This window comes from Vipera ursinii (genome assembly GCF_947247035.1).
Source record: "Vipera ursinii genome assembly, chromosome: 1".
Lineage (NCBI taxonomy): Eukaryota > Metazoa > Chordata > Lepidosauria > Squamata > Viperidae > Vipera > Vipera ursinii.
The window spans coordinates 297803891-297815975 of NC_139512.1; the positions used below are offsets into that span (position 1 = coordinate 297803891).

A 12085-nucleotide genomic window follows, 5' to 3' on the forward strand; every position below is an offset into this window, starting at 1 on the left:
TTCCACTCCTTCTTTCCTACTCTTTAAATAACTGAGCTCATATTAGCTATTCCAATAAATGAAAACAGGCTCATAAAGTGGTGATGTATTTCATTTGAAGCTGTGATTCATGTTAGTGCCCTCCTGTGCCTTGTTCGCTTTAGTTGCAACCTTTTAATCTTTCAAAAGACTTCCTGCGTCAAAGCAGTGTTTTGTGATCTGACTGGGAAATGAAAAACACAAGAAGAGTTGTGTGATAGCTACTGAATGAATCTTCTTATCTAGAACTTTGTAACACGATCACCTGAAAGGGTTGACACCATTTTGGCATCGGGCAGATGAGATACATACACCCCCTAAAAGGGCAAAAGAGAGCAAAAGTCCATTTCCATCAGCTTTTAGTTTCTTAGATTATAATACATTCTCTTATAGTTTACTGTGAGCTCATGAATGAAAGGTAAACTTGGATTACAAAGGCAATTGAGATCAGAATTTCCATCATAAGCAATGCAGTCATAAAGCACAACATTACCTGAACGCAATGTTTAGTAACAGTAATTCAAAAAGTCCCAATTCCTGGTGTCACCCAAGGACTGCATGGGTCATTAAGGGAAAACCTCAGGTGATCACAACTTCCAATTTGTTATCAGCTTCCCCATTGACTTTGCTTGTGGGAAGATGGCAGGGAATGCCAAAAGCCATGAACAGGTGACCACAACTCCCTGTGATATCCTCATTGTCTACTAGACACTAAGCATCCATAACCTAGTATTTGCTTTAGTCAGGGCTATGAAATATCTTCAAATTATGAGATGACAAAATAGTCCATATCCCAAAGGTGCTTTTTCAAGAGGCAACTGAACTTGGTTTCCTTGGAAGATGTTTTGCTATTTACCCAAATCTTTTCAGCTCTTGGATGAGAAGCAAAACGTCTTCAAAGAAAAACAAAGTCCAGTTGCATCTTGAAAAAGCACCTTTGGGACAACCATGATCTGGATGACTGAGAATCTCCATAGACAAAACAATCTATACTTCAATTGCATAGGCCTTTTCTGAATAGAGATAATCCTTACTTAACACTGCTTACAATTTACATTGCTAAACGACATGGTCATGAAGTTTTATGTCACATGACTGCATAGCTTAATGATGGCAATTCCAGCCGCTCCCATTGCTGTTGTTAAGCAAGAATTACAGATCATTAAGTGAGGAACATTGCTGCCAAATGGAATCTTACCAAAGTGACTTGGCAGCCTTTTCTGCAACTGTCCCCATTGACTTTGTTGTGGGAGCTGGCAGGGAAAGGTAGCAAAAGGCAGTCACATGACCACAGGGAATTGCAATCGGTATTACTATGAGCTGGTTACCAAGTATCCAGATCGTGATCACATGATCACAGGAATGTTGTGACAGCTGGAATTTCAAGGACTGGTCATAAGCACCAATCATTCAGCACAATCACCATGTAAGTGGTCACTAAACAATGACTACCTATAAAGCAGTATGTGTCCATGATACATATACATGCAAAGGATAGGAGTACTAATCACACTGTTCTGCCATTTTTCCCTTTCTTTGCATAGATCCCTTTTTTGTAAGATGTAACTTAGGTTCAAAGGCAAAGGGCTGTTTCTCACTATTCTTTAAAAAATCCTTTTACTGTTAATTTCATGATTGTTCCAAGAGATTCAATCTGGATGGATATTAGATCTGGCTTTGGTTCTTGATCGTTGAAAAATACTCCTGAGTGTTTCTTGTTTGAGTCATTTATTCAAAGATCCATAAGATTTTCAGCATGAAGGACTGAATCTGAAAAGTGGCAAACATGAATTTAGTGTAGTTTCTATTATCAAAAATAAAACTTGGTTTATAAAAATTGGCAATGCATTTCCATTTGATTCTTGGTTAAGATCTTTATTCAGTTGGCTAATTACCGTAGTTTCCGGCGTATAAGACTACTTTTTAACCCATGAAAATCTTCTCAAAAGTCAGGGGTCGTCTTATACGCCGGGTGCTGAAAATTTAGGGACAGGGCTGGCTGGAAAACCTGGAGCGGATCTCCCATTTAGTCTGCTCAGGGAAAGCGGGACCAATTGGAGAAGAAGCTGCAGTCTGTGATTTTTTACAGGCTGGGGTCTGGGCGTCTTTTCTTCTAAAGTTGAAGACCAGCTGTAGTATATCCCAACTTGAAAGGTAGGTGGGGAAGCCAGCAGCCAGAGCAGCGGCTTAGCTCTAAGGACACATTTGACTCAGGAACTGGGCAGGCTGGCTGGAAAACCTGGAGCGGATATCCCATTTGGTCTTTTTTTAAAAAAAAATCCCATTTTTATCCTGCCCTTCTCCGAAGACTCAGGGTGGCTTACAATTTAAAGCACAAATCAATGTGCTTAGCAATAGCTTTCATTCTGTGTATATGCCTGTTTATTAGGGCTTTCACCCCCCCCCAAGCAGCATTATTACAAAGTCAGCTTATTGCCCCCAACAATCTGGGTCCTCATTTTACCTACCTTGGAAGGATGGAAAGCTGAGTCAACCTTGAGCCTGGTGGGATGCGAACCTGCACTAATTGCAGGCAGCTTGTGTTACTTAAGGCTCTGTGCAGGGAAAGCTTTAGAGTGAATTAGGAAAAGTGAAAAAGTGAATTAGGAAAATAGGGAATGGTTGCTGGAATCAGGGGTTGCCACAAAGAAGAGTGAGTCAAGCTATTCTCCAAAGCACCTGAAAGCAGGACAAGAAGTAATGGATGGAAACTAATCAAGGAGAGAAGCAACCTAGAACTAAGGAGAAACTTCCTGACAGTTAGAACAATTAACCAGTGGAACAACCTGCCTCCAGAAGTGGTGAATGCTCCAACACTGGAAGTTTTTAAGAAGAGACTGGACAGCCATTTGTCTGAAATGGTATAGGGTTTCCTGCCTTAGCAGGGGGTTGGACTAGATGACCTCCAAGGTCCCCTCCAACAACAACTACTTCTTCTTCTACTTCTTCTTCTTCTTCTTCTTCTTCTTCTTCTTCTTCTTCTTCTTCTTCTTCTTCTTATTATTATTATTATTATTATTATTATTATTATTATTATTATTATTATAGTTTAATCCACTTGCACTGTTTTATGTTTACATGTTTGATGACAAACAGCCTTATGTTTATAAGTGACAGTTTTCCTACTAAGCACCTGCATGTCATAAGCATTTGAATTAAAATTACCATATTAAAATCAAATCTGATGTTTTTTAATTTTTATTTGGTGTGTGTTGGAAGAGGGGTAGTCTTATATGGCGAGTATAGCCCAAACCCTATAATTTAACAGGAAATGTAGGGGGTCGTCTTATACGCCCAGTCGTCTTATACGCCAGAAAATACGGTAATAATTCTCAGATTAAATGAAATATATTGCCCGAATGAAGGATTTCTCTGGTTTCTGCACAATTTGTACTCTATCTCATCCATTTCATTTCCATTGCATGAACAATTTATACTGTTTTTTGCTTTGCACATATTTTGAAATTATGAAATATCATAATGTTCCCAGAAGTACCCTCTGGTATAAGATCTGCTTGAGGTTTGTCTTTTGAGATACGTTTTATGGTATTTTCCCTCCAGTCAAGGCACATTAAGAGCCCTCACTAAACAATCTGGGAGTCTTGATTTAGTTAGGAAATTTAAAGACAGAGTACAATAAATTGTTGTGAGCTTAAAAATTGAATAAAAATATACAAAACCTAATTTCCAACCCACTGGTTTTCATCATGTACACAATATATATTTATCGATTTCTACTGGATTCCCACAATGCTAAGGACTACAGAAAAACTCTCTGGATTATCATTATGTCACAGAGTCCTCCTGTGTAAGAAATATAGAAGATCTGAAATGCTTTCTGTAAAATGGAGTGTGAAATGTAATGTAACTTCTTTCTGATAGAAATGTGGTAATTTAGCAAGGTGGTTAAGCTTTGATTGATCAAAGGATTATATGTGACATAGCTAATGCCATACATATTGGCATATGATGTAAGGCACCTTCCTGGAACAGATTGTGTTAACGTACTTTGCAGTTAAAGAAACAAATTATACAATTACATTTTCAATTTGGATTGTTCTGAGCTTATTTAGTCAAAAGCATTTGACTAGGCTTATGTGTTTTAAGGGGGCTGAAGATAAATGCTCATTAGATTTTTCAGAGGAAGTTATGTCAAAACAACATTTTATGCAAATGTTCATGTATTTTTATGTAAAACTTTTTATGTAAAATGCCTTTTATCTGTATTATATGTTAGTGTACACTTTGATTTTCATTCTTTCATAGTATTTTTTTTTAAAAGTCAATCTAATATATGTTGTCTTAAAATTATGGCTGATGATCCTTCTGAATTTTATTTGCCTGAATTACAGCAACACAATGTTTCTATTAAAATGGAACCCTATAAATTAGGCATTCTTGCAAAAGGGGCTATCTTATTATTTGTTTTATTATAGTTTGTTAATAATATTCCAAAGCCTGGTTAGGCATAATATAAAAATCATTAGTCTGTGGTTAAAGCCTTTGCTTAAAGTAATAAAAATAGTATTCCTTTGTTTTATTTCCGTAGAATGGATCTATACATATTTGTGTGTGTATGTGTGTGTGTGTGTGTATTTTTATATACAGGTAGTCCTCGACTTACAACCAGAATTGAACCCAAAATTTCTGTTGTTAACTGAGACATTTGATACCCCATTTTATGACTTTCTTCCCACATTTCCTAAGTGAATCATTGCAGTTGATAAGTAAGTAACGTGGTTGTTAAGTGAATCTGGCTTCCCAATTAATTTTGCTTGTCAAAAGGTTGCAAAAGTTGAACCCATGTCCTTGGGACACGTCAGTGGTCATAAGCAGGGCTTTTTTTTTGTCATAGAATGCCCAGCACCTTTTTTGGATGGAACCTTGTAGGGCTGGCAAGGTGGGTTGTATGATATGTGTGTGTTCCAGCCCCCCCACTTTTTTTTTCAAAAAAAGCACTGGTCATAAGTATGAACCATTTGCCAAGCATTTAAATTTTGATCACATGATCATAGAGATATTACAAATGTAAGTGTGAAAAATGGTCATAAGTCACTTTTTTCAGTACCATTATAACTTTGAACAATCACTAAATGAATTGTAAGTCCAGGACTACATGTATCTATGTTAGCAAAAATTACTTCATAAAATATTTTATTAAATTTAACAAAGCATATCATAGTAATATGATAACTGATAGTTTGTGATTATTGTGACACCACCATGACACACTGCATGCTAACAAAGACAGAACATTCTTTTGACATTTACTGGACTTTTTAATGCCAAATATTTGCTAAAACGTATACTCTAGTGTAAATTTGAAATGATTTCTTTGAGCGTTGGTTTATATTTTAGTTATTTTTAGTTAAAAAGTAAGAGGTGATCAAATAAAAAAAATCTAGGATCATACAAATGGAAGGGATTACAGAATTCCATCAACTCTAATCTTTTGTCAGTGCAATATCTGCTAAAGCATTTTGAGTAGTCTCTTGAGGATTTTCATTGAAAGACAACATATCACTTTATGAGGCAATCTATTTGACTGGATGACAGTTCATACCATCAAGAAACTTAATAACCTAAATTGAATCTACTTTCTGTAGTTAAATCAGTTGACTTTGGTTCTGCCTTCTGGAACCAAGACAGAACAAGATTGCTTCTTCTCTATTTGTTCTTTCTCTGCTGTTATTCCAGTTGTCTTCTATTAGATTTCTTTAGCTATTCTTTATGCCTCTTGCACACCATCTTGCTAGCTCTCCACACCATCTTGCTAGCTCTCCTCAAAACTCATGCAGTTTAAAAAAGACATTGAAAAACTGTCTGGTATTGACACAATATTCCAGGTTGTTTCACCAAGCTAAAATGTAATGGGATAATTACTTTTTGTGACGATTACTTAAACTCATAGTAATAGATCTCAAAAGAGTAGCTGCATCACAGTCTTGTTCATGTTCAACATGCTACAACATCCAGATCCTTTTCATATCTAGAGTTGCCAAACCAGGTCTGTCCTATCTTTCTATCTTTCTTTGAAATTTCATCCTGTACAGTTTGGCCATTGTTCAAGTCTATTTAGATATTTTTGAATCTTTTCTTTTGCTTTCTAAAGCATTAGCCATTCCTTCTAATTTTCTATAATCTGTAAATTTTATAACTATTCCCTCAGCCCCTTCACCTAAGTCATTAACTAAGCTGTTGAATATTATAGGGCTCAACGTGTTGCTTGGCGGTATCTCACTGCTTTCCAATCTGAGCCATTTTTAATGATAAAAATTTCTGTCTAAGCCTGTATATTATATGTCTTACCTAGTAGCTTATTTTTTTAGAAGCCATTACTGCTATTCCCTGTTTTGTTTATCTTTAATTACCTCTCTTGCATCACTGTGAAACCTGATGTTTGCTTCAGTTATTGTAAGCCCTTGAAACTAATTCCATCTAGTAGTAGCTTAATTATAGTGCAAAACTATGGTTATCGTTATTCATAAAAGAATCGTCCCATAAAGTGCTTCAACAGTTATATCTATGCCAGGATGAATGTAACATTATTACATTTTATTTAAAAAAAATTAAATTACTGGAGCTAACTCTACTTGTTAATGAGTTTTAATTCCTAAATCAGATCCACAGTTGCAATTCAGGTTTCAGCAAGAACTATACTACCAAGGCTTAGACTCACAGCAGGGAGCTTTGCATTGTAAAGATAAAGAGAATAATAATTATTAAAAACTATACAAATAAAGGCAGTTGATAAATGTGCATGTTGGGTAACAAACACATAGGTTGCATTGCCTTTTATGATTCCCTGAGAGCATCTTTGTAATTGATCATAATGACTTATAATAATATTGGCTTTTTTCTTACACAAGAACAGTTCCTTCCTCCCCCAATGTCTTCTCCATGTGAAGCCTGAACAGGGGTGGCTTTTCAGTTGCTTCTTTTTTAAGTCATGTGCAGAGAACTATAGAAATGCATAGCAGAAAACAATGTTCCACATTCACACTTTTTAGCATTAACCTTAACTTCTGTTGAGGATGGTGGTCTTGATTTCAGTGCTTAATTGGTTACATTAGTATATGAAGAGGTAAGTGATATACCTTTCTAATGTACAGTGTATGTAAAAAATTTAAAAATATGTTTCTGGAATATAAAAGGAAGCACCATAAAACTCAGTGTTTTGAGCAGGACTAAAATGGTCGAATGTAGTGTTTCTAAATTAAACAAGACACTACAAATCTATCTGCAGTCAGTCATGAAATATTATGCATATTTAAATTAGAGTAATTCTTATAGGGTGTAGTAGTAGAATAAATGCAGATAGGATGAACCTGTGTAGAATTGAATTTTTGAGTAATTGAAAAGGATCTAAATGTTAACATTCTTGATAAAACAAAGATGAATGCCATTTATTAAAATATTTAATTTAATTTAATTTAATTAATTTATTGAGATTTTTATACCGCCCTTCTCCCAAAGGGACTCAGGGCGGTTCACAGGGCATAAATATAAGTAACAATACAAACATTAAAAGACAATTAAATCAATGCCCAAGTTAAAACCAGAATAATAAAACAAGCCTATATAAAAAAACCCATGTACCCCCATCAGGCCAGACCCGCTAGTTCAAATAAATGGGTCTTCAACCCGCGACGGAAGGATCGGAGGTCTGATGCCATCCGGAGCTCTACCGGCAGTTGGTTCCATAACGCCGGAGCACCCACAGAGAAGGCCCTCCCCCTGGGGGCCACCAGTCGACATTCCTTGACAGGAAGCACCCTGAGGAGGCCCTCTCTGTGGGCGCGCACAGGGCGGAGGGGAGTCGACGCCAGCAGCAGGTGGTCCTCGAGGTATCGCGGACCCATGCCATGTAGGGACTTAAAGATCATAACCAAAACCTTGAACCTTACCCGGAAGACAACTGGTAACCAATGCAGCTCACGGAGCAAGGGTGTAACATGGGAGTACCGGGAAACTCCCAAGACAACTCTCGCGGCCGCATTCTGTACCAGTTGGAGCCTCCGAGTAGTCTTCAAGGGAAGTCCCATGTAGAGAGCATTACAGTAGTCTAGGCGAGAGGTCACGAGCGCATGAGTGACCGTACATAAGGCCTCCCGGTCCAGATAGGGCCGCAACTGGCGCACCAGGCGAACCTGGGCGAAAGCCCCCCTAGTCACAGCCACTATGTGATCCTCCAGAGTGAGTCGTGAATCTAGGAGGACTCCCAAGTTGCGAGCCCTATCCACAGGGGGTAAAAGCTCAGCCCCCATAGAAAGAGGTGGAACATCCCAGGTGTCCCGGGAAGCCGGAATGTACAGCCACTCAGTCTTGTCAGGGTTGAGTTGAAGTCTGTTCCTCCCCATCCAGACCCGAACCGCCTCCAGGCAACGGGACATCACAGCGAGGGCATCACTGGGGTGGTTTGGGGTCGAAATGAAAAGTTGGGTATCATCAGCATATTGATGATACCCAACTCCAAAACCACGAATGATCTCACCCAGCGGTTTCATATAGATGTTGAACAGGAGAGGCGAGAGGACCGACCCCTGAGGAACTCCACAAGCGAGAGTCCTAGGGGTCGACCTCTGCCCCCCTGCCAACACCGACTGCGAGCGTCCCAGGAGATAGGAGGAGAACCACTGAAGAACCGTGCCTCCCACTCCCAATCCCCTGAGACGCTGCAGCAGGATACCATGGTCGATGGTATCGAAAGCCGCCGAGAGGTCTAATAGGACTAGGACAGAGGAATATCCCCTATCCCGAGCCCTCCAGAGATCATTCACCAGAGCGACCAATGCCGTCTCCGTGCTGTGCCCGGGCCTGAAACCCGATTGGTAAGGGTCCAGATAATCCGCTGGAGGGAGCTGATGCGCCACCACACTCTCAACAACCTTCGCAAGGAAGCGAAGGTTGGAGACTGGACGAAAGTTGTTCAATACAGCTGGGTCCAAGGCAGGCTTCTTGAGGAGAGGTCTCACCACCGCCTCCTTCAAGATGGTGGGGAAATAACCCTCGCTCAAAGAAGCAGATATAACCGCCTGGAGCCAGCCTCGTGTCCTCTCCCTAGCTGCATAAACCAGCCAAGAAGAGCACGGGTCCAATAAACATGTGGTGGAACTCAGCTTCCCCATAATCCTGTCCACTTCATCCACTTCATTTACCCTGTCTTTCATTCATATAGATCAGGGGTTCCCAACTGGGGGTGTGAGATGATATTCCAGGGGGTGCGAAAACTTTGGCTTTTCAAAATTAATAGTGTATATGCATAATTCATTGCCGTTATTTCGAACTTTGTAAGGGGTGTGAGAATATATCAGAAGCATTCTAGGGGTGCAGGGTATAGAAAAAGTTGAGAGCCGCTGATATAGATCTTCATTGAGCTAATAATAAATTGTAAGCAAATGGTACAAACAGTAGGACAGTTGATTAAACCCAAAAACTGGAGAAGCCCAACTAAAGCAGACAGTGAATTTTTGCTCAGTTACAGTATGACATACAAAATATTGTGCTTAAATATGTGATCTGAGGACAGATCTGGCATCTGGCATTTTGAGGAAAATAATTTAGAAGTCTCTGTTCTAAAGAAGTGCTAACCAGTATTTTTTAACTAACCATAACTACATTCTTTCAATTATTAAGTGTTCTCAAAATACAAATAGTAACCCTGTTCAAAAATATTCATAACAAGTCCTTTGAGTATGTCAGTTAAACATCTTACAATATCATCACCTTCAAGCTTAAAAATGCTACTAAGAAGGTGTCCTTTCACATTCTATAAGGAAGAAAGTTCCGTAGGATTGGCAGCGTTTCCCTCTGCTATCCCACACAGAGACAGAATTGCCAGGTATGATGAGAACACTATCCATCCAGTTGTGTCCGACTCTTGGCAATTTTATGGGCTAGGTCTCCACATCTTCCAATATTGCACTAATTCTTCGAGTTGCTCTGTGCTTTGGCTGGTATCAGCTTGGATAGTGTCCAACCTGGTTTCCCTTTATGAATTATCAGTAGACCTTTATGAATAACATGTGTAAGATGGAAAGATTTCACTGGAAATTCAAGTGGCCTGTGAATTCTAATTTATAGAATAATTAAAGTATGAAGTTTGTGTTCATATATACATACATACATACATACATACATATATACATACATTGAAAAAATGTATTACACATGAAAATAACTTTTTCAATTAAATTACGAAAATTATATCCCAAGAAATCCCTTGTTTCTCTCTTCTACTTTTTTTTGCCAGAAATAAAGCACGGATATTCAAAATCATGGCACCTCTCCTCCCCCAAATTCATGCAATCAGGATAAAACTACAAGTGCTATTAATCTTCTGCTTGGGGATATAGACTTGTATCAACAATTCTGGTCAGGAGATATATCAGCAGTTTAGTGGTAGATTTTGCATAATTAGGTTTCTGCCAATGGTTTTATGACTTTTTCTTAAGCATGCTGCCCAAACTATCCTGAGTACAAGGAAGATAGTTTAGATGGGTCATTAGTTATTTAAAGGATTGTAAATTTTACAGTTCATTATCATGTTTTACAGAATTTTGTTTTAGACAGTATGTGATGAAAAGATAGAAAAATGTACCAAAATGTTATCATTTGTAATGCTTGTAAAAAAATTGCAATCAGATTCATTTCTTTTAAAACATTGTTCCCATTTTCAGATAATCTCAAATAGTTACTTATTCTTTGTACTGCAAATACTTAATAAAAATGAGAAGTCAAAATTAATGCTTTCTCACTGTATGAATCGCTATGAAATGGTGCCAGTTTGGAAGCCTTACTCGATCATTACAACTTGTCTTCTTGATGTAATCTAGCCTGTCCAGTTATCAAAACTATAAATCATAGGTTCATGTTCTTCTATTTTACACAAAAAACCCCACACAAGATTTCCAGTCAGCAATAAAGATGTTATCTTTGTGTATAAAATAATCCAGAATTTTCTAACTTTTCTATATAACTATCAAACATAAAATGTCCCTTCTTGTTCTTCACATAGCCAACAGAAATTTGAAGTGCCTTTATACATTGCAGTTTGTCTAGTGATATATATCAATGATACATTATTTTATAAATAAGTAAATAATCTCTTTTAATATTATAAAAATGTCTAATTTTGAATCTTTTCAACCGTATGTTTTCCCTTTGTCCCATCTGTATATTATGATCAAAAAGAATTAGCCTTCTTTATCATGCATTATTTCACTTGTTCTTCTGTTTAACATTTCTATAATTACATGTTCATTATTTGTATGTAATACTATTTCAAACTCTGTCTCACAATGTTCAAAACTAAGAACTATTTGTCTACTTTAAACCATTCTAATAATTGTAAATATAATAACTATACAGCATTTAACTCATGGTTTTCCCCTGCCACAAAAATTTAGAAATGTTCTTCTGCCACTGTTTAAATGATACATCGGTTATCAAACAAGTATTGTCTGAAACAAACACAACATTCTAGGCAAGAAATTTCTTTTTATCACAAAAATTCTCCCCAGAAATGACAGTTATAGTTTTTCCCCCATTTTAACATGTCTTTTTAAACTTTATTCTATGCCTCAACCTACTCATTTTGAAATAACATATAGGTCATATTTGTCATAATGATATGAACTTTTCTAGCACATTCTATCAGGAACAAATGTTTATGAGATTATTCCACATCTTGTTTGTCCGAATTCAACATTCAAATTCACTGCTCCAGAAGTATTTTTAGGTAGATACGTTCTACCTCTACCCATGATATCATAGCTGTACTAAAGTACGTACACATTTATGTCCCCAACCAACATGCAGCTATCATTACTGTGAGCTTTCCATATACTTTTGTCTATAAACAATGGAAATGGCATCATACATCCTTATATAATTCCACTCATTGTTGAACCATTTGCTAAGCATTCCATTTATTTTCAGCTTTAATTTCATCATACAGAGCTCTTATCACACTCAACAACAATCCTTCAGTTAGCATCTGTATTGTGAGTTATTGTCAAACATATCTATCAATTTTGTATTTTTGAAAGGGTAGTCTGTTCATTAA

At 37.4% G+C, this 12085-nt stretch overlaps 1 protein-coding gene across 1 annotated transcript in view; it reads left to right on the forward strand.

Annotated features, from left to right (window-relative positions):
- GLP1R (glucagon like peptide 1 receptor) overlaps positions 1-12085 on the forward strand; it is a gene marked incomplete at its 5' end in the record, with an annotated part of 114460 nt that overhangs the window by 30601 nt on the left and 71774 nt on the right. The gene's annotated exons all lie outside the window — the stretch shown is intronic.